Here is a 21,235-nt window from a genome sequence, read left to right on the forward strand (position 1 = left end):
TTTGTGTTGTTGGCACTGGTTTCGATGCGTGTGGCAAGGGCTGTCTTCTCTGTTGCCCTCAGCAGGCGGTAGTACAGGTTGAGGGACGTCTTGAAGGCTGCTCTGTCAGAGGTGTCCTCACCATCTCCTCTCTAGCTGATTGCTGCCTCTTTCTCTGTTCTGAGTTCTTGGGTGTACCAGCTGGCCGTTTTGGAGGATTTTCTCTAGATGTTGCTCTTGATGGGGATGAGGCTGTCTGCACAATTGGTGATCTAGGACAGGGGTGTGGAATTTAATAAAATATCTACTTGTCCATGGGACAGGTGGCTTCTTAAATATACTTGTCCTGTAACAAAATTCACTTGTCCCTTTGGTACCATGTAGTGCGGTGAAAAATCATGATAGCAATATCATTATTTAAGGACTCTGATAGTAGTCTCTCTGATTATGCCAGGGCTCCTACTATAGTAGGGTTTGAATACTAGCAACTGCTTTATTTTGCCAACTTTTCACAAATGTACATACTGCTGTTGTTCGTTCGTTCGTTAAACTTTATTTCAGCAAATATTGCCATAAAAGTCAAGACAAGAGATAAATACAACATACATATATACATTTCACAATTAAATATAAGATACAATACATACAATTGGCAAGAAATATATGGGTGTCTCCATGATTAAGCAGTACCGCATATAAAAATATAAATAACAGTTTATAAATTAATTAAAAGCCAGAACTGAAAAATTAATTAACTTGGGTCGAAGAAACAGTGCATCATATACCTTTACAAGGAAGGGAAAGAGCGGGCCACCTAACAAAATATTACAGCTTGTGACCAAGTCGTTTTCTGATAAGGTACACATTAAATAAAAATCTACTCGTGCCAAACACCACTAATTGTGAAGTATTAGACTGAAATATGCGCTCTGCTTCTTTGTAGGATCTAACCCCCACATATTTACAAACGGGTTTGATCCAACAATCCCTTGGTTTCTTGTATACTGGGCAAAAGAAGAGTAGATGAACAACATCTTCTTTAGCCCCTAAAGTACAGAGAGTGCACAATTCACAACCTTTTACCCCTCCCCAATTGCATGTGTAAGCATTAATCTGTAAGACCCCATACCTAAACTGTAGATATAGTGTTTTTGCCAGTGGGGGACAGATCTCATCCAAAAATTGTTCTAATTTAGGTGTATCTTTTATGTTCAAAAAATTCAAAGTTAGAATACCAATCGATGAACTATGCAATAGCTCTCCGTTGCCATAAGACCAAAAGGTGTCCTTTACATATTTCCTGGTACGTGTTGTCATGTTCTGAGGAACTTCCCATAGGTGTGATAAACCTAATCTCTCATACCACTTAGATACATATTTTAACCAAGGGGTATTCATATGACCATCTATCTGAGTTAATTCAGTCAATCCACTCTTGTAATCACTCAACTCCGGGGTTACCCATAACCTGACCCAATACAGCAGTGGTCTTAATAATGCTTGATAGTCTGCTCTTTTAAGGTTAATATCAAGGAAAACAGGGACTAGAGGAGTTCTTCTCGGTATTTTAAGTAGCCTTCGTACAAAGTGGTTTTCCGTTTTTCCAAAACTATTGTTACAATAGTAGCCCCAGAGTTCAGCACCCTAAAGGGCGGCCGATTGGGCCTTCGCTTTATATACTTCAAGTGCCGGTGAGATTGCTTTAGAATAACTAGCTCCGTGTACTTTTAAAATAGGCATTGAGTTTTGTTTAAGGGATAAGATGCTTTTATCCATCTGTCCTTTCCAGGAAAGGTTACTATCCAGCATTAACCCCAAATAATTAAAACTCCCTACCTGTTCCAGTTTTTGATTCTCCAAGGACAGATTAATCCTGAGGGATTTCTTGGGGTTTATGGACATGTACTTAGTTTTGGTAGGATTTATTTCTAGCCCCTTCCCCACACAATACTTCTGGAATGAATCCACCAAATTTTGCAAACCTCTCGGAGTTTGGGAAATAAGGATGGTATCATCGGCAAATAATAATGCCGTAACCGGCTCACCACCTAGCTCCAGGGAGTCATGTACACAATTCCTTAAATAGCTCGGAATATCATTAACATATAATGAGAAGAGTGTAGGTGCTAACACGCAACCTTGGCGCACACCACGGTCTACAGGTATGGCCCTTGAGGTTTCACCTTCTTTTCCCCATCTAATTTTTGCATAGTTCCCTGTGTGAAGCTTGATAAGTTCTTTAAGTAGTTCCCCAGGGACCGCCATGTTCCTTAGTGTAATCCACAACAAATTGCGCGGAACAAGATCAAAGGCGGCCCTTAGATCCACAAATGCCACATAGAGGCTACCCTTCCTTATGTTTATATACTTCCAACAGATGCACATAAACCTAAACACCTGGTCAACCGTACTGATTTTTATTCTAAAACCAGCCTGATATTTGGTTAATATTTTAGTCTCTTCAATCCAATCTAAAAGCCTATTTAAAATGTGTCTGGCATATGTCTTTTGAAAAATGTCTATTAAACTTATTGGGCGGTAATTACTTGGATCATAGCGATCACCTTTTTTAAAAATTGTTATGATTTCTGCCCCTTTCCAAGAATCGGGGATCAGTGTGCCTGCCACAATGGAATTACTCAAGTAATTTATATAAGGCCCCCACACATCCACATCATATTTTAGTAGATCGCCGGGAATTTTATCAGGGCCTGGGGCTTTGCCCAATTTCACAGCTAATAAAGCCTTATTAGTTTCTTCTAAACTAAAAGTTAATGGAGCAATACTCATTTCTAAGTTTGTCTCGTAGTCCCCGAAGGGCAAACTCTCCTTTTTGTTAGCATAGAGCTTAGTGAAGTGATCACACCAAGTTTTTTCATCTAGGAAAATATCCTTTGTTGATCTACCCTGCTTATTTCCCTTAGCGATTAAATTCCAGAACATGCTCTGATCCCGTAACTTAGCTGCATTCAAGAGATCCTCCCAAAAACTTTCATCCCATGCTTTTTTAGCTTGGGCCATAGTGTTTTTGTAGGCTAGTCTGCCGCTTTTTATATCCAAACAGTTCCCTGATTTTACTGCCTGGATCAGTCTTGATTTTGCTGTTCGGCAATCTTTATTATACCATGGGTTCGCTGTCTCGAGATGGTTCCTTATCCTATTGCCATCTTTTTTATAAATTTTACTCAATAGTGGAGTTAGTGCATCTACCAGCTTAAGATGTAAATAAAGAACACCTTGTGTTCCCACTAATGCTGACTGTAAGTCTCCTACCGTTTCAGTAAATACATTGTAAATATTTATCAGAGTCTTTTCTGTTCCCAAGATATATGGCCATCTTAGAGCACGCCTGTTATTGGTTACCTCTAACTCCATGACCGTGGTATTTAATAGGGTCTCTTCTTCGGATCTAATAATAAATGATTGAGAGTCTAGCCATAGTTGGAGGGGGAAATGATCACTCTCCGTCCTATGGTCTATCTTGAAATCGGTTATTTGGTCCCATATATTCCGGGAAGCCATTACAAAATCTATATGTGACCTAGAATTTCCCTTAAAATAGGTTGGAGCTGCTGTTGTAGGTAACCGTAAGCAATAGTTCCAGGTTTGGAATGCCATTTTGAGTCTCTGCAAACCTATGAACTTGCATGTTTTAGGGGGTTTTACCAGCTCTTCTCTAAATATTTTCCGCACTGAGAAAGCTTGGAAATTCATTCCTGACAGTTGGGAAAAAAATTAATTAGAGGGAAAGCAAACTTGTAAATGCTCAACAGATTTTTGCTTGAGCAAATCTTGATATTCATATTTGCTTGAGCTAAAATGTAATTCATAAATATTTTCTAGGAGTACCATTTCTGTAAATTCTTGGTGATTCATAAGTCATAAATCTGCACTAATGCAAGGACATATACTATGGGTGCACTTTTGTGATTTCCTTTAGGAATTAGGCCCCTAATTCAGTCTGGCGTTAACCAAGATCTTTTGTTTTTATAACAGGTCTGTCTCTCTCTTCGCCTATTGGGTGACTTTACTATGAGCGACAGCATTGTTCTTTCACAAGGTAGTTTTGTTCAATGCAAAAAATTACAGTGGCAATGTTTACTTTTTGAGTCCAAGAAAATGTTTCTGCTTTTGCCAGTGTTTGTTATAATAGTGAGGCACTGGCAGCTCCCACAATATTACAAAACCCATGTCAAAACAAGGCACGCGTTAACAAAAACAAAAGGCTGACAACCAATGTCAAACCTACTGACTTTGACAATGCTTGTTTATTGTGTTTCCATTAATCTTGTTAAAAATGGTTAAACTGATTTTTCCATTATGGATATATTTTTTAGAAGTACTAGCATGTATCAACACGTTTTTACTAAACAATGCTTCAAAGAAATGGCACCTAAAATTTCATAGCAACTTCTAGCAAAACGTTTTTCCCTCATTGCATTTTTTTAAATGAACGTTTTGATTTTGAAAACAAAGAATCCTCAACATTGCTTTCAAGCTTCTGCAAATATTTGCATCTAATCAGAGAACATTCTGGGAGCCTCATATTGTTCAACATTGCAAACGTGTGTACATATTTTATACTGAAACGACTATCAGTAGTGTTGTCCAAGCTTACAACATTTCCTTAGCGCGCACTCACCCTAATAATGAAGGCTTTGCATTAAAGAACCGTAATACAAGTTCAAACAGCATTAACATATGAATAATAATGTGACCTTGTAAGGAAATGCCTACTTGGCATGGTTACCCCCTGACTTTTTGCCTTTGCTGTTTCTATGTTTTGAATTGAAAGTGTGCTGAGGCCTGCTAACCAGGCCCCAGCACCAGTGTTCTTTCCCTAACCTGTACTTTTGTATCCACAATCGGCACACCCTGGCATCCAGGTAAGTCCCTGGTACCAAAGGCCCTGATGCCAGGGAAGGTCTCTAAGGGCTGCAGCATGTCTTATGCCACCCTGGAGACCCCTCACTCAGCACAGACACACTGCTTGCCAGCTTGTGTGTGCTGGTGAGAACAAAATGAGTAAGTCGACATGGCACTCCCCTCAGGGTGCCATGCCAGCCTCTCACTGCCTATGCAAGTATAGATAAGTCACCCCTCTAGCAGGCCTTACAGCCCTATGGCAGGGTGCACTATACCATAGGTGAGGGCACCAGTGCATGAGCACTGTGCCCCTACAGTGTCTAAGCCAAACCTTAGACATTGTAAGTGCAGGGTAGCCATAAGAGTATATGGTCTGGGAGTTTGTCAAACACGAACTCCACAGCACCATAATGGCTACACTGAAAACTGGGAAGTTTGGTATCAAACTTCTCAGCACAATAAATGCACACTAATGCCAGTGTACATTTTATTGTAAAATACACCTCAGAGGGCACCTTAGAGGTGTCCCCTGAAACCTTAACCGACTACCTGTGTAGGCTGACTAGTTCCAGCAGCCTGCCACAACCGAGACATGTTGCTGGCCCCATGGGGAGAGTGCCTTTGTCACTCTGAGGCCAGTAACAAAGCCTGCACTGGGTGGAGATGCTAACACCTCCCCCAGGCAGGAGCTGTAACACCTGGCGGTGAGCCTCAAAGGCTCACCCCCTTTGTTCCAGCACCACAGGGCACTCCAGCAAGTGGAGTTGCCCGCCCCCTCCGGCCACGGCCCCACCTTTGGCGGCAAGGCCAGAGGAAATAATGAGAATAACAAGGAGGAGTCACTGGCCAGTCAGGACAGCCCCTAAGGTGTCCTGAGCTGAAGTGACTCTAACTTTTAGAAATCCTCCATCTTGCAGATGGAGGATTCCCCCAATAGGGATAGGATTGTGACCCCCTCCCCTTGGGAGGAGGCACAAAGAGGATGTACCCACCCTCAGGGCTAGTAGCCATTAGCTACTAACTCTCCAGACCTGAACACGCCCTTAAATTTAGTATTTAAGGGCTTCCCTGAACCTAAGAATTTAGATTCCTGCAACTTACAAGAAGAAGAGGACTGCTGAGCTGAAAACCCCTGCAGAAGAAGAAAGAAGACACCAACTGCTTTGGCCCCAGTCCTACCGGCCTGTCTCCTGCCTTCCAAAGAAACCTGCTCCAGCGACGCTTTCCCAAGGACCAGCGACCCCTGAATCCTCAGAGGACTGCCCTGCTTCAAGAAAGACAAGAAATTCCTGAGGACAGCGGCACTGCTCCAAGAGAACTGCAACTTCGTTACAGAGGAGCAGATTTAAAGACCCCTGCAAATCCCTGCAAGAAGCGTGAGACTTGCAACACTGCACCCGGCGACCCCGACTCGACTGGTGGAGAACCAACACCTCAGGGAGGACCCTCCGGCGACTCCGAGACCGTGAGTAACCAAAGTTGTCCCCCCTGAGCCCCCAAAGCGACGCCTGCAGAGGGAATCCCGAGGCTCCCCCTGACCGCGACTGCCTGATCCTAAAGTCCCGACGGCTGGAAAAGACCCTGCACCCGCAGCCCCCAGCACCTGAAGGAACGGAACTTCAGTGCAGGAGTGACCCCCAGGAGGCCCTCTCCCTTGCCCAGGTGGTGGCTACCCCGAGGAGCCCCCCCCTTGCCTGCCTGCACCGCTGAAGAGACCCCTTGGTCTCCCATTGAAACCTACAGAGAACCCGACGCTTGTTTGCACACTGCACCCGGCCGCCCCCGCGCTGCTGAGGGTGTACTTTCTGTGTGGACTTGTGTCCCCCCCCCCCCCGGTGCCCTACAAAACCCCCCTGGTCTGCCCTCCGAAGACGCGGGTACTTACCTGCTGGCAGACTGGAACCGGGGCACCCCCTGCTCTCCATTGAAGCCTATATGTTTTGGGCACCTCTTTGACCTCTGCACCTGACCGGCCCTGCGCTGCTGGTGTGGTAACTTTGGGGATGCTCTGAACCCCCAACGGTGGGCTACTTTGCACCCAAAACTGAGACCTGTAAGTGATTTACTTACCTGCTAAAAATAACAATACTTTACCTCCCCCAGGAACTGTGAAAATTGCACTGTGTCCACTTTTAAAACAGCTATTTGTGTTTTATGTAAAAAGTATATATGCTACTGTAATTATTCAAAGTTCCTAAAGTACTTACCTGCAGTACCTTTCAAATGAGATATTACATGTAGAATTTGAACCTGTGGTTCTTAAAATAAACTAAGAAAATATATTTTTCTATACAAAAACCTATTGGCCTGGAATTGTCTCTGAGTGTGTGTTCCTCATTTATTGCCTGTGTATATGTACAACAAATGCTTAACACTACTCCTTTGATAAGCCTACTGCTCGACCACACTACCACAAAATAGAGCATTAGTATTATCTCTTTTTGCCACTATCTTACCTCTAAGGGGAACCCTTGGACTCTGTGCATGCTATTCCTTGCTTTGAAATAGCACATACAGAGCCAACTTCCTACATTGGTGGATCAGCGGTGGGGTACAAGACTTTGCATTTGCTGGACTACTCAGCCAATACCTGATCACACGACAAATTCCAAAAATTGTCATTAGAAATGGATTTTTTGCAATTTGAAATTTTTCTAAATTCTTTAAAGTCCTGCTAGGGCCTTGTGTTAGTCCCTGTTAGCATTACTTTTAGAGTTTAAAAGTTTAGTAAAAGTTCGAATTAGATCCTAGAACTAGTTTTTAGATTCTTAAAAAGTATTCCAAATTTTAGAAGCATAATGTCTAGTACAGATGTGAATGTGGTGGAACCAGACACCACACCTTACCTCCATCTTAAGATGAGGGAACTAAGGTCACTCTGTAAAATAAAGAAAATAGTAATGGGCCCCAGACCTTCCTGCCAACAGCTCCAGGAGCTGTTGGCAGAGTTTGAAAAGGCCAACCCCTCTGAGGATGGCACCACAGAGGATGATGATAGTGACTTGGAGGGTGATTCCCCCCCTACCAGTCCTATTTAGGGAGAACAGGGCCCCTCAAGCCCTGACTCCAAGCATAGTAGTCAGAGATGCTGGCTCCCTCACAGGAGGGACCAACCTCTCTGAAATCACTGAGGATAACTCCAGTGAAGAGGACATCCAGTTAGCCAGGATGGCCAAAAGATTGGCTTTGGAAAGACTGATCCTAGCCATAGAAAGGGAAAGACAAGAGATGGGCCTAGGACCCATCAATGGTGGCAGCAACATAAATAGAGTCAGAGATTCTCCTGACATGTTGAAAATCCCTAAAGGGATTGTAACTAAATATGAAGATGGTGATGACATCACCAAATGGTTCACAGCTTTTAAGAGGGCTTGTGCAACCAGAAAAGTGAACAAATCTCACTGGGGTGCTCTCCTTTGGGAAATGTTCACAGGAAAGTGTAGGGATAGACTCCTCACACTCTCTGGAAAAGATGCAGAATCTCATGACCTCATGAAGGGTACCCTGATTGAGGGCTTTGGATTTTCCACTGAGGAGTATAGGATTAGATTCAGGGGGGCTCAAAAATCCTCGAGCCAGACCTGGGTTGACTTTGTAGACTACTCAGTAAAAACACTAGATGGTTGGATTCAAGGCAGTGGTGTAAGTAATTATGATGGGCTGTACAATTTATTTGTGAAAGAACACCTATTAAGTAATTGTTGCAATGATAAACTGCATCAGCATCTGGTAGACCTAGGACCAATTTCTCCCCAAGAATTGGGAAAGAAGGCGGACCATTGGGTCAAGACTAGGGTGTCCAAAACTTCCACAGGGGGTGACCAAAAGAAAGAGGTCACAAAACCTCCCCAGGGGAAAGGTGGTGAGACAGCCAAAAACAAAAATAGTAAAGCGTCTTCTACAGGCCCCCAAAAACCTGCACAGGAGGGTGGGCCCAGAGCCTCTTCACAAAACAATTTTGGGTACAAGGGTAAAAACTTTGATCCCAAAAAGGCCTGGTGTCGTAGCTGTAATCAGCCTGGACACCAAACTGGAGACAAGGCCTGTCCCAAGAAAACAACCACTTCTACCTCCACTCCAGCTAACACTGGAATGGCTAGTCTCCAAGTGGGATCAACAGTGTGCCCAGAGCAAATCAGGTGTCACACTGAAGCTACATTAGTCTCTGAGGGTGGGGTGGATTTAGCCACACTGGCTGCCTGGCCCCATAATACGCACAAATACAGGCAGCAGCTCTTAATTAATGGGACAAGTGTAGAGGGCCTGAGGGATACAGGTGCCAGTGTCACTATGGTGACAGAGAAACTGGTTTCCCCTGGCCAATACCTGACTGGACAAACCTATCCAGTCACCAATGCTGACAATCAAACTAAAGTACATCCCATGGCAATGGTAACTTTAGAGTGGGGAGGGGTCAATGGCCTGAAACAGGCGGTGGTCTCCTCAAATATCCCAGTAGACTGTTTGCTTGGAAATTACCTGGAGTCCTCAGCATGGGCTGAGGTAGAACTGAAAACCCATGCAGCCATGCTGGGTATCCCTGAACTGGTGTGTGTCAAGACAAGGACACAGTGCAAGGCACAGGGTGAAAAAGTAGAGCTGGAGTCTGGAAGAAAGGCCCAGCCTACCAAGAGAAAAGGAAAGTCCGCTGGGAAACCAGCTGCAACACAACACCAAAAAGAGAACCTCTCTTCTCAGGAAGAAGTTCTGCCCTCTGAGGGAACTGAGCCTATGGAGCTGGAACCTTATCAGGTTGAGCTCTTGGGCCCAGGGGGACCCTCAAGGGAAGAGTTGTGTAAGGGGCAAGAAACCTGTCCCTCTCTTGAAGGCCTTAGGCAGCAAGCTGCTGAAGAGTCCAATGGCAAGAAAACTGGAACACATAGGGTCTATTGGGTAGATGGACTCCTGTACACTGAGGCAAGAGATCCCAAACCTGGTGCCACTAGGAGAGTGGTAGTGCCTCAGGAGTTCAGAGAGTTTATTCTGACCTTAGCCCATGATATTCCCCTTGCTGGGCATTTGGGACAAACCAAGACGTGGGAGAGGTTAGTCAACCGCTTCTACTGGCCCAACATGTCCCAGAAAGTTAAGGAGTTTTGTGTCTCCTGTACCACCTGTCAAGCCAGTGGTAAGACAGGTGGACATCCAAAGGCCCCCCTCATTCCACTTCCAGTGGTGGGGGTCCCCTTTGAAAGGGTGGGTGTGGACATAGTGGGTCCACTTGAACCTCCCACAGCCTCAGGAAATATGTACATCCTAGTAGTAGTGGATCATGCTACTAGGTATCCTGAAGCTATTCCCCTTAGGTCGACTACTGCCCCTGCAGTAGCCAAGGCCCTCATTGGTATCTTTACCAGAGTGGGCTTCCCTAAGGAGTTGGTGTCTGACAGACGTACCAACTTCATGTCAGCATACCTGAAACACATGTGGAATGAGTGTGGAGTGACTTATAAATTCACTACACCCTATCATCCACAAACTAATGGCCTTGTTGAGAGATTCAACAAGACATTAAAGGGCATGATCATGGGGCTCCCAGAAAAACTCAAAAGGAGATGGGATGTCCTCCTGCCATGTCTGCTTTTCGCTTACAGAGAGGTGCCTCAGAAGGGAGTAGGGTTCTCACCCTTTGAACTTCTGTTTGGCCACCCTGTAAGGGGACCACTTGCTCTTGTTAAAGAAGGCTGGGAGAGACCTCTTCATGAGCCTAAACAAGACATAGTGGACTATGTGCTTGGCCTTCGCTCAAGAATGGCAGAGTACATGGAAAAGGCAAGTAAAAACCTTGAGGCCAGCCAACCGCTCCAGAAGTTTTGGTATGACCAAAAGGCTGCAATGGTTGAATTCCAACCAGGGCAGAAAGTCTGGGTTTTGGAGCCTGTGGCTCCAAGGGCACTTCAGGACAGATGGAGTGGCCCTTACCCAATCCTAGAAAAGAAGAGTCAGGTCACCTACCTGGTGGACCTAGGCACAAGCAGGAGCCCCAAGAGGGTGATCCATGTAAACCGCCTAAAACTCTTCCATGATAGGGCTGATGTGAATCTGTTGATGGTAACAGATGAGGACCAGGAAGCTGAGAGTGAACCTCTCCCTGACCTCCTCTCATCAAACCCTAAAGATGGCTCAGTGGATGGAGTGATCTACTCAGACACCCTCTCTGGCCAACAGCAATCTGACTGTAGGAAGGTCCTGCAGCAGTTTGCTGAGCTCTTTTTCCTAACCCCTGGTCAGACACACCTGTGTACCCATGATGTGGACACAGGAGACAGCATGCCTGTCAAAAACAAAATATTCAGACAGTCTGATCAAGTTAAGGAAAGCATCAAGGTGGAAGTCCACAAGATGCTGGAATTGGGAGTAATTGAGCACTCTGACAGCCCCTGGGCTAGCCCAGTGGTCTTAGTCCCCAAACCTCACTCCAAAGATGGAAAGAGAGAGATGAGGTTTTGTGTGGACTACAGAGCTCTTAATTCTGCCACCAAGACAGATGCCCATCCCATTCCTAGAGCTGATGAGCTGATTGATAAATTAGGTGCTGCCAAATTCTTAATTACCTTTGACTTAACAGCAGGGTACTGGCAAATCAAAATGGCACCTGGAGCAAAAGAGAAAACAGCATTTTCCACACCTGATGGGCATTATCAGTTTACTGTTATGCCCTTTGGTTTAAAGAATGCCCCTGCCACCTTCCAAAGGTTGGTGAATCAAGTCTTTGCTGGGTTGGAATCCTTTAGTGCAGCTTATCTTGATGATATTGCTGTCTTCAGCTCCACCTGGCAGGATCACCTGGTCCACCTGAAGAAGATCTTGAGGGCTCTGCAATCAGCAGGCCTCTCTATCAAGGCATCCAAATGCCAGATAGGGCAGGGAACTGTGGTTTACTTGGGACACCTTGTAGGTGGAGGCCAAGTTCAGCCACTCCAGCCTAAGATCCAGACTATTCTGGACTGGGCAGCTCCAAAAACCCAGACTCAAGTCAGGGCATTCCTTGGCTTGACTGGGTACTATAGGAGGTTTGTGAAGGGATATTGATCCATAGTGACAGCCCTCACAGAACTAACCTCCAAGAAAATGCCCAAGAAGGTAAACTGGACTGCAGAATGCCAACAGGCCTTTGACACCCTGAAACAAGCAATGTGCACAGCACCAGTTCTAAAAGCTCCAGATTACTCCAAGCAGTTCATTGTGCAGACAGATGCCTCTGAACATGGGATAGGGGCAGTTATGTCCCAAACAAATGATGGCCTTGACCAGCCTGTTGCTTTCATTAGCAGGAGGTTACTCCCCAGGGAGCAGCGTTGGAGTGCCATTGAGAGAGAGGCCTTTGCTGTGGTTTGGTCCCTGAAGAAGCTGAGACCATACCTCTTTGGAACTCACTTTGTAGTTCAAACTGACCACAGACCTCTCAGATGGCTGATGCAAATGAAAGGTGAAAATCCAAAACTGTTGAGGTGGTCCATCTCCCTACAGGGAATGGACTTTATAGTGGAACACAGACCTGGGACTGCCCAAGCCAATGCAGATGGCCTTTCCAGGTTCTTCCACTTAGAAAATGAAGACTCTCTTGGGAAAGGTTAGTCTCATCCTCTTTCGTTTGGGGGGGGGGGGGGGTTGTGTAAGGAAATGCCTCCTTGGCATGGTTACCCCCTGACTTTTTGCCTTTCCTAATGCTATGTTTTGAATTGAAAGTGTGCTGAGGCCTGCTAACCAGGCCCCAGCACCAGTGTCCTTTCCCGAACCTGTACTTTTGTATCCACAATTGGCACACCCTGGCATCCAGGTAAGTCCCTTGTAACTGGTACCTCTGGTACCAAAGGCCCTGATGCCTGGGAAGGTCTCTAAGGGCTGCAGCATGTCTTATGCCACCCTGGAGACCCCTCACTCAGCACAGACACACTGCTTGCCAGCTTGTGTGTGCTGGTGAGAACAAAATGAGTAAGTCGACATGGCACTCCCCTCAGGGTGCCATGCCAGCCTCTCACTGCCTATGCAAGTATAGATAAGTCACCCCTCTAGCAGGCCTTACAGCCCTAAGGCAGGGTGCACTATACCATAGGTGAGGGCACCAGTGCATGAGCACTGTGCCCCTACAGTCTCTAAGCCAAACCTTAGACATTGTAAGTGCAGGGTAGCCATAAGAGTATATGGTCGGGGAGTTTGTCAAACACAAACTCCACAGCACCATAATGGCTACACTGAAAACTGGGAAGTTTGGTATCAAACTTCTCAGCACAATAAATGCACACCAATGCCAGTGTACATTTTATTGTAAAATACACCCCTGAAACCTTAACCGACTACCTGTGTAGGCTGACTGGTTCCAGCAGCCTGCCACAACCGAGACATGTTGCTGGCCCCATGGGGAGAGTGCCTTTGTCACTCTGAGGCCAGTAACAAAGCCTGCACTGGGTGGAGATGCTAACACCTCCCCCAGGCAGGAGCTGTAACACCTGGCGGTGAGCCTCAAAGGCTCACCCCCTTTGTTCCAGCACCACAGGGCACTCCAGCTAGGGGAGTTGCCCGCCCCCTCCGGCCACGGCCCCACTTTTGGCGGCAAGGCCGGAGGAAATAATGAGAATAACAAGGAGGATTCACTGGCCAGTCAGGACAGCCCCTAAGGTGTCCTGAGCTGAAGTGACTCTAACTTTTAGAAATCCTCCATCTTGCAGATGGAGGATTCCCCCAATAGGGATAGGATTGTGACCCCCTCCCCTTGGGAGGAGGCACAAAGAGGGTGTACCTACCCTCAGGGCTAGTAGCCATTAGCTACTAACCCCCCAGACCTGAACACGCCCTTAAATTTAGTATTTAAGGGCTTCCCTGAACCTAAGAATTTAGATTCCTGCAACTTACAAGAAGAAGAGGACTGCTGAGCTGAAAACCCCTGCAGAAGAAGAAGGAAGACACCAACTGCTTTGGCCCCAGTCCTACCGGCCTGTCTCCTGCCTTCCAAAGAAACCTGCTCCGGCGACGCTTTCCCAAGGACCAGCGACCCCTGAATCCTCAGAGGACTGCCCTGCTTCAAGAAAGACAAGAAACTCCCGAGGACAGCAGCACTGCTCCAAGAGAACTGCAACTTTGTTACAGAGGAGCAGATTTAAAGACCCCTGCAAATCCCCGCAAGAAGCGTGAGACTTGCAGCACTGCACCCGGCGACCCCGACTCGAATGGTGGAGAACCAACACCTCAGGGAGGACCCTCCGGCGACTCCGAGACCGTGAGAAACCAAAGTTGTCCCCCCTGAGCCCTCACAGCGACGCCTGCAGAGGGAATCCCGAGGCTCCCCCTGACCGCGACTGCCTGATCCTAAAGTCCCAACGGCTGGAAAAGACCCTGCACCCGCAGCCCCCAGCACCTGAAGGAACGGAAGTTCAGTGCAGGAGTGACCCCCAGGAGGCCCTCTCCCTTGCCCAGGTGGTGGCTACCCCGAGGAGCCCCCCCCCTTGCCTGCCTGCACCGCTGAAGAGACCCCTTGGTCTCCCATTGAAACCTACAGAGAACCCAACGCTTGTTTGCACACTGCACCCGGCCGCCCCCGCGCTGCTGATGGTGTACTTTCTGTGTGGACTTGTGTCCCCCCCGGTGCCCTACAAAACCCCCCTGGTCTGCCCTCCGAAGACGCGGGTACTTACCTGCTGGCAGACTGGAACCGGGGCACCCCCTGCTCTCCATTGAAGCCTATATGTTTTGGGCACCTCTTTGACCTCTGCACCTGACCGGCCCTGCGCTGCTGGTATGGTAACTTTGGGGATGCGCTGAACCCCCAACGGTGGGCTACTTTGGACCCAAAACTGAGACCTGTAAGTGATTTACTTACCTGCTAAAAATAACAATACTTTACCTCCCCCAGGAACTGTGAAAATTGCACTGTGTCCACTTTTAAAACAGCTATTTGTGTTTTATGTAAAAAGTGTATATATGCTACTGTAATTATTCAAAGTTCCTAAAGTACTTACATGCAATACCTTTCAAATGAGATATTACATGTAGAATTTGAACCTGTGGTTCTTAAAATAAACTAAGAAAATATATTTTTCTATACAAAAACCTATTGGCCTGGAATTGTCTCTGAGTGTGTGTGTTCCTCGTTTATTGCCTGTGTGTATGTACAACAAATGCTTAACACTACTCCTTTGATAAGCCTACTGCTCGACCACACTACCACAAAATAGAGCATTAGTATTATCTCTTTTTGCCACTATCTTACCTCTAAGGGGAACCCTTGGACTCTGTGCATGCTATTCCTTGCTTTGAAATAGCACATACAGAGCCAACTTCCTACAGACCTTTACTGTGGACAATGCCCTTTCTTGATCCGTAATATGGTATGATAAACTGGCAGCCAAAGTGTTTGTGATACAGGGTGCTGGGCCTACTTGTCCCAAGGACAAAATAAATATGAAAATGTGTTGTCCTGGACCCCAAACGATACGTCCGGGGTGTCAGGCGAGAGGAATTCCACACCCCTGCAGGCGGTGAGTTTTTTCACTCACTGTTTGAGGTTGGTAGTGGGGTTGGGGGTGTTGAGGGCGTGTGCCCCGCTGGTCTCTGAGATTTTGTTCCACCTCTGGTGGGGGCTGCTGGTGATCTTGGGGAGTGGAGGTGCGGGGGTTGGAGATGCTGAAGTGGACAATTGAGTGATCGGTTCATGCGAGTTCTGTAACATGGCTGTATTTGATGGAGCCATGTGTTCCGCAGTGTGTGTGTGTAGGATCGTGGACGATCTGGGTCAATCTGAGGCTGCTCATACTATTGAGGAGTTGTGCAGTGTTGTTGTCATTGGGTTCGTCTGTGGATATTTAAGCCACTGAGAAAGATGTAGCCCTTGGAGTCTAAGGCTATGGGTACAATGGAGTCTGCAATGGTGTTGCTGGAGCGCAGGCCTGGGGGTTGGTATACAAGGGTGCCTCTGATGATTGTTTTGTCATCCATGTGGAGCTTGAAGTTGAGATGTTTCATGGGGATGGTCGTGTTGGTGGTGATGGTGCACTTTATGGTCTCTTTGTGGATGATGACTGTTCTTCCTCCCGGCTTGTTGGTGCAGTCCTGGTGAGTGATTTTATATCTGTTGGGGATCGCTGTGGCAATGTCTAGGGCGAATGTGGGCTTGAGCCAGGTCTCGGTGAGGAAGACTATGTTGGGTGCGAAGGTGATGACGAGGTCCCATGATTTGATTGAATACTTGCATAGTGGTCGTGTGTTGAAAAGGTGTTTTTGATCAGGTGGTGTCTGTGGTGTGTTCGTGGTTTGGCTGGTGTGTGCTGTGGCAGGCGAAATGGCAGTGGGTGCAGGTAAAGGGTCCTAATGAAGAGTGTCGGTGAAAGCGGTTGCAGTGTTTGTTGTGGTGTCTGGGGTTGAGGGTGTACAGTTTAGCGTTGGTGCATATTCAAGGGGAGGAAGGGCCATGGGTAGTGGCGCTGGGTGTAGCCCAGGAGAGGATGGGTGCAGACAGGCTTGCCTTTGGTGCACTTGCTGCACTTGTGATCCTTCCTTTAAGTTGCATATATTTAGTTCTCATTGATTCAGTGACAGTTCTAATGATTCAAATTAGGAGTAACATTTCTTCCTGCATAATCTCCCAATGCGACTCTTTTCACAACAGAAATGTGTGATCTTAATTTGTATTTGAATTATTTGTTCATACAGATATGGAGCCTGCTGCTTTGAATAGTGTGTGTGTTTAAATGTATGTGTAAGCATAGTGCAATCATAGGTCCATCTTTCTGAACAAATCCTTCTGTTGAAATACTAATAAAGCTGGGCTGGTTCTAGAAGAGATGCCTTCTACGTTGTCTGATTTTTTTCATGGTGGTAGTTTTTAGCGCAAGTGCACCCTACTCCCTCAAATCTCCTGTATCGACCTACCTTTAGATTCAATCAAATGCATTGATTCATCATTACAGACCAGGCACTACACTGAAACACTGCAGCTGAGAATACCACTGCATTGAGTAGATTAAGGAGTAGTGTTAGCGTTCAAATCTGAGGTATGTGTACCGGTTAGGGTGAGGGTTAGTGTAGGTATCGGAGTCCTTTGAGCGTTATGGTTGTGGTAAGAAGAAGGTTTAGTATTGAGCTAAATGATGTTATACATAGGAAGAAACTCACTGACTGTTCAAAGTTTGTATGTGAAATAAAAGCAAAATGTATAAACGTTTCCTCGGTTGATGAAACTCATTCAAGTCTGAAGGCACTTGACTTTAGATTTAGGACTACAACCAGGTTCTCTGTATTATGTTCATGTATACTCACCCCTTAAAACTAGTCAACTGCCCTTTTTCATGGGACATTCCACTCTACAAGAGATGCTTTGTCCCATTTTGTCTCTGATTGTACGTCTGTAGATGGAATTAACCAGTGCTCACAGCTAAAGTCTCCATAGTGTTATTGTTATCCTACATCTGCTCCATCGTGTAGGCAGAAGCAACTGATTATAATGCACCAGATTTCGTAATGATATATCTAGAAATCCTGCCTGGTTGACAGTGAGACCATACTCTCACACGAGCAACACATCTTTCCCATCAAGCCTACCCATCACATAGCCATCTTTCCGGTCAACCCTTTCTGCCAGTGCTCTAAAAGGCCCTCTTGACTTCACCCATGTTAATGCCCCCTTGGCATATTCAGATTGTTTGGTGCAGTTACCTGCTCCAACATCTCCATAGTCTAAGCCCTTCCTCTTTCATGAAGGTTGTTTTCTAGGGCATGACAATATGGGCTCCATGACGTATCAAATATGAGTAAATCTTATTCATGCCCCCAAAGTTCCATGCCGGTGTTATAGTTTCATTCAGAGTCATCATGGATTAATCAGTGAGTGTGGGAGTGGCTCTCCCATCTCTTAGTCCTCTCTTGTGCTCCTTCATCAACAATGTGAGTGATCTTCCTGAATACCCACTCTTCTCTCATGTTTTTTAAATTAAAAAGATATATATATTTTTAAATTTTTTAACTTTCAGTACATTCTAAACATTGCACCATAACCACATTTGCACACATTGGCAAGCCCCCATCCAAACCCCCCCCCCCCAAACAATGTACTTCATGATATGGCATTTCTGAGTTAGTCCGTTTCCCAATGTTCAAAGGTACGATAGGTGTGCCACATAGATATTCATCATATTCCCAGTAACTTTGCAAATACGGTTTCTCGTTGCCTTGCCTGCCCAAGTGCTATTCCTGAGTACTCAAGGAGACATCCTGCCCTGTGTCTTCAAGCTCAGCAATACTTGTAAGCAGCTCCTGCCATGTCCGTATATCCTCCTCAAGGTGTTCATCTCTCCTAACCTGCCTTAAGCGTATTTCTTCTGCCAACGCCCATTCCTTGATGTCTGTACACCACCTTTGTATGCTTGCCCCCCGCGCACTCATCCTAGTAATCGCCACTCTCCGCCTGGCCAGCACCAGAGCCAACTGCACAAATTTGCATTACATTTTTAAAAAACTTTTTTTTCTCTTAACGTCCCCCAGAAGGCACTGCACAGGAGTTCGTTCAACTCTCACCACCCCCACTGCTCCTTAAGTTTGGACCACTGCCTCCCAGAAAGTTTGTACTATGTGACAGTCCCAAGCTAAGTGTAAGAAGGTTGCTGGTCGTGCATTACAGCCATAATGTGCAGTGAATGGACAACTCGCAGGGCGATGTGACGGTGCGCCGGTTGGACGGTATGTTCCTCAATGAAAACCCTTGTGTGCCGCCCGACGGGCCTCCCGTGCCACAGCCAGCTCAGTTCGTGGTTCTCACCACGCAGAAAAGGGGGGGGGTGGTGGTGGTTCAGCACCTCTGTCTGCAATACTTATGGGCCAGCAATCATTGACAGTCACACACGGGCAGTAGTCCACCTTAGTTCCCCATAGGGGGTGCTACTGTGTGTTATGTTTCGCAGTCCACGTATAAGGTGCCCTGTTTCTCAGCTCCAAGTAGTTCCAACTGTCTGGTGAGGATCTCCATGGTCTGTTGGACACTCTTCCCTTCAGCCACTGGCATCTGACCGACTCAGTCGCTTTGGCCCACTCGGGGATCCTTGGCCTGTCTCCTCTGCTCCCAGCTGCCGCGCTTTACCCCACCCCGCGATAGGTGCTGGGGGGGGGGGAGCCAGAGCAACCCACAATGCAGCAAACACCGGGGGGGGGGTTAAGGGCGGTGAGGGAAGAACCACCTCCACGAGGCCCGCTCCCCCTCCCACGGCCCGCCGCAGCAGCTACCTACGCCCTCGCCGGGGGCAGAGGGAGGCACCCACAATGGCCTTCCCCAGCCGCCTCCGCGCTCTCACCTCGGCGATTACAGGTCCAGGTGGGTTTACCACATATGGCTTTACCTTTGGCCTCCGTGGGGGCGCCGCGGTTCAGCAGTCACCCCTGGACGTCTGGTCCGCTTCCGCGCCCTCCCGGGCCGAATCAGAGACTCCGGGGCGCTCCGCCGCTCATCCATTGGCAGCCGCCGGCGAACACAGCAGGCAGTGGGGGGGGAGGGGCAGCAAGCGCGCGAGCCTCCCCTCCGCAACGAGGAGCTCCTCAAGCGGGGGAGGGGGGGGACACCTCTAGTCGGGGTCCCTCCAGGTTCATATTGCGGTGTGACACACGCCGTCCACGTCTTCGCCGCGCCGCTCAGGGAGGGCCGCGATGATGCGCCGCCAGACTCTCCGTGGCCCGCAGTGCAACTTACTTCGCGCGTCATCTCAGACGAGCGCATCCTGCTCCTGAGGGCCGCCAGGTGCTCGTACCGGCTTCCCATACATTTATGCTCCGCACGACAGCCCGGGGGTGCCATACAGGGTATTTTATGTGGGCTCGAGCTGGAGCTCTAATTTAAGCTTCCGTCCCGGCCGCCATTTTGCTTGGCAGCAGTCATCTATGCTAGGATCGATTCTGTGGAGGAAGGCCGGAGTGACATACGTGCGATGTATATAGTTAAAATGTATCAGCTTGAATCTGGCGTTATAGGTCCCCTGACGGAGCAACTCACATATTGCCTTCCACTGCTCCTCCCCCAGCGGTGCAGTCAGTTCGCCATTCCACACCCCACATGCTCGCAAAACAGGCTTGGATGTATCTGCAATCATGGCTTTTGTAAAGAAATGGCTCCCTGTTGCAGTTACCCCCCACTTTTTGCCTGATACTGATGCTGACTTGACTGAGAAGTGTGCTGGGACCCTGCTAACCAGGCCCCAGCACCAGTGTTCCTTCACCTAAAATGTACCATTGTATCCACAATTGGCACACCCTGGCCTTCAGATAAGTCCCTTGTAACTGGTACTACTAGTACCAAGGGCCCTGATGCCAAGGAAGGTCTCTAAGGGCTGCAGCATGTCTTATGCCACCCTAGAGACCCCTCACTCAGCACAGACGCACTGCTTACAAGCCTGTGTGTGCTAGTGAGAACAAAATGAGTAAGTCGACATGGCACTCCCCTCAGGGTGCCATGCCAGCCTCTCACTGCCTATGCAGTATAGGTAAGACACCCCTCTAGCAGGCCTTACAGCCCTAAGGCAGGGTGCACTATACCATAGGTGAGGGTACCAGTGCATGAGCACTGTGCCCCTACAGTGTCTAAACAAAACCTTAGACATTGTAAGTGCAGGGTAGCCATCAGAGTATATGGTCTGGGAGTCTGTTTTACACGAACTCCACAGCACCATAATGGCTACACTGAAAACTGGGAAGTTTGGTATCAAACTTCTCAGCACAATAAATGCACACTGATGCCAGTGTACATTTTAGTGTAAAATACACCACAGAGGGCACCTTAGAGGTGCCCCCTGAAACTTAACCAACTAGCTGTGTAGGCTGACTGGTTCCAGCAGCCTGCCACACTAGAGACATGTTGCTGGCCCCATGGGGAGAGTGCCTTTGTCACTCTGAGGCCAGTAACAAAGCCTGCACTGGGTGGAGATGCTAACACCTCCCCCAGGCAGGAGCTGTGACACCTGGCGGTGAGCCTCAAAGGCTCACCCCTTTGTCACAGCCCAGCAGGGCACTCCAGCTTAGTGGAGTTGCCCGCCCCCTCCGGCCACGGCCCCCACTTTTGGCGGCAAGGCTGGAGGGAACAAAGAAAGCAACAAGGAGGAGTCACTGGCCAGTCAGGACAGCCCCTAAGGTGTCCTGAGCTGAAGTGACTCTAACTTTTAGAAATCCTCCATCTTGCAGATGGAGGATTCCCCCAATAGGGTTAGGATTGTGACCCCCTCCCCTTGGGAGGAGGCACAAAGAGGGTGTACCCACCCTCAGGGCTAGTAGCCATTGGCTACTAACCCCCCAGACCTAAACACGCCCTTAAATTTAGTATTTAAGGGCTACCCTGAACCCTAGAAAAGCAGATTCCTGCAACTACAAGAAGAAGGACTGCCTAGCTGAAAAACCCCTGCAGAGGAAGACCAGAAGACGACAA

At 47.5% G+C, this 21,235-nt stretch overlaps 1 protein-coding gene across 6 annotated transcripts in view; it reads left to right on the forward strand.

Moving 5' to 3' along the window:
* Positions 1-21,235, forward strand: part of PPIG (peptidylprolyl isomerase G) — a 243,413-nt gene that overhangs the window by 4,598 nt on the left and 217,580 nt on the right. Inside the window, exon 3 of one of the 6 annotated variants that reach the window (XM_069225295.1) lies at positions 3,976-4,039. The exons of the other annotated variants lie outside the window; for them this stretch is intronic. The gene's annotated coding sequence lies outside the window, so the exon portion shown is untranslated. The remainder of the gene's footprint in view (positions 1-3,975; positions 4,040-21,235) is intronic. 6 annotated transcript variants of the gene reach the window in all.

The sequence above is a fragment of the Pleurodeles waltl genome, chromosome 3_1 (genome assembly GCF_031143425.1).
Source record: "Pleurodeles waltl isolate 20211129_DDA chromosome 3_1, aPleWal1.hap1.20221129, whole genome shotgun sequence".
NCBI lineage: Eukaryota > Metazoa > Chordata > Amphibia > Caudata > Salamandridae > Pleurodeles > Pleurodeles waltl.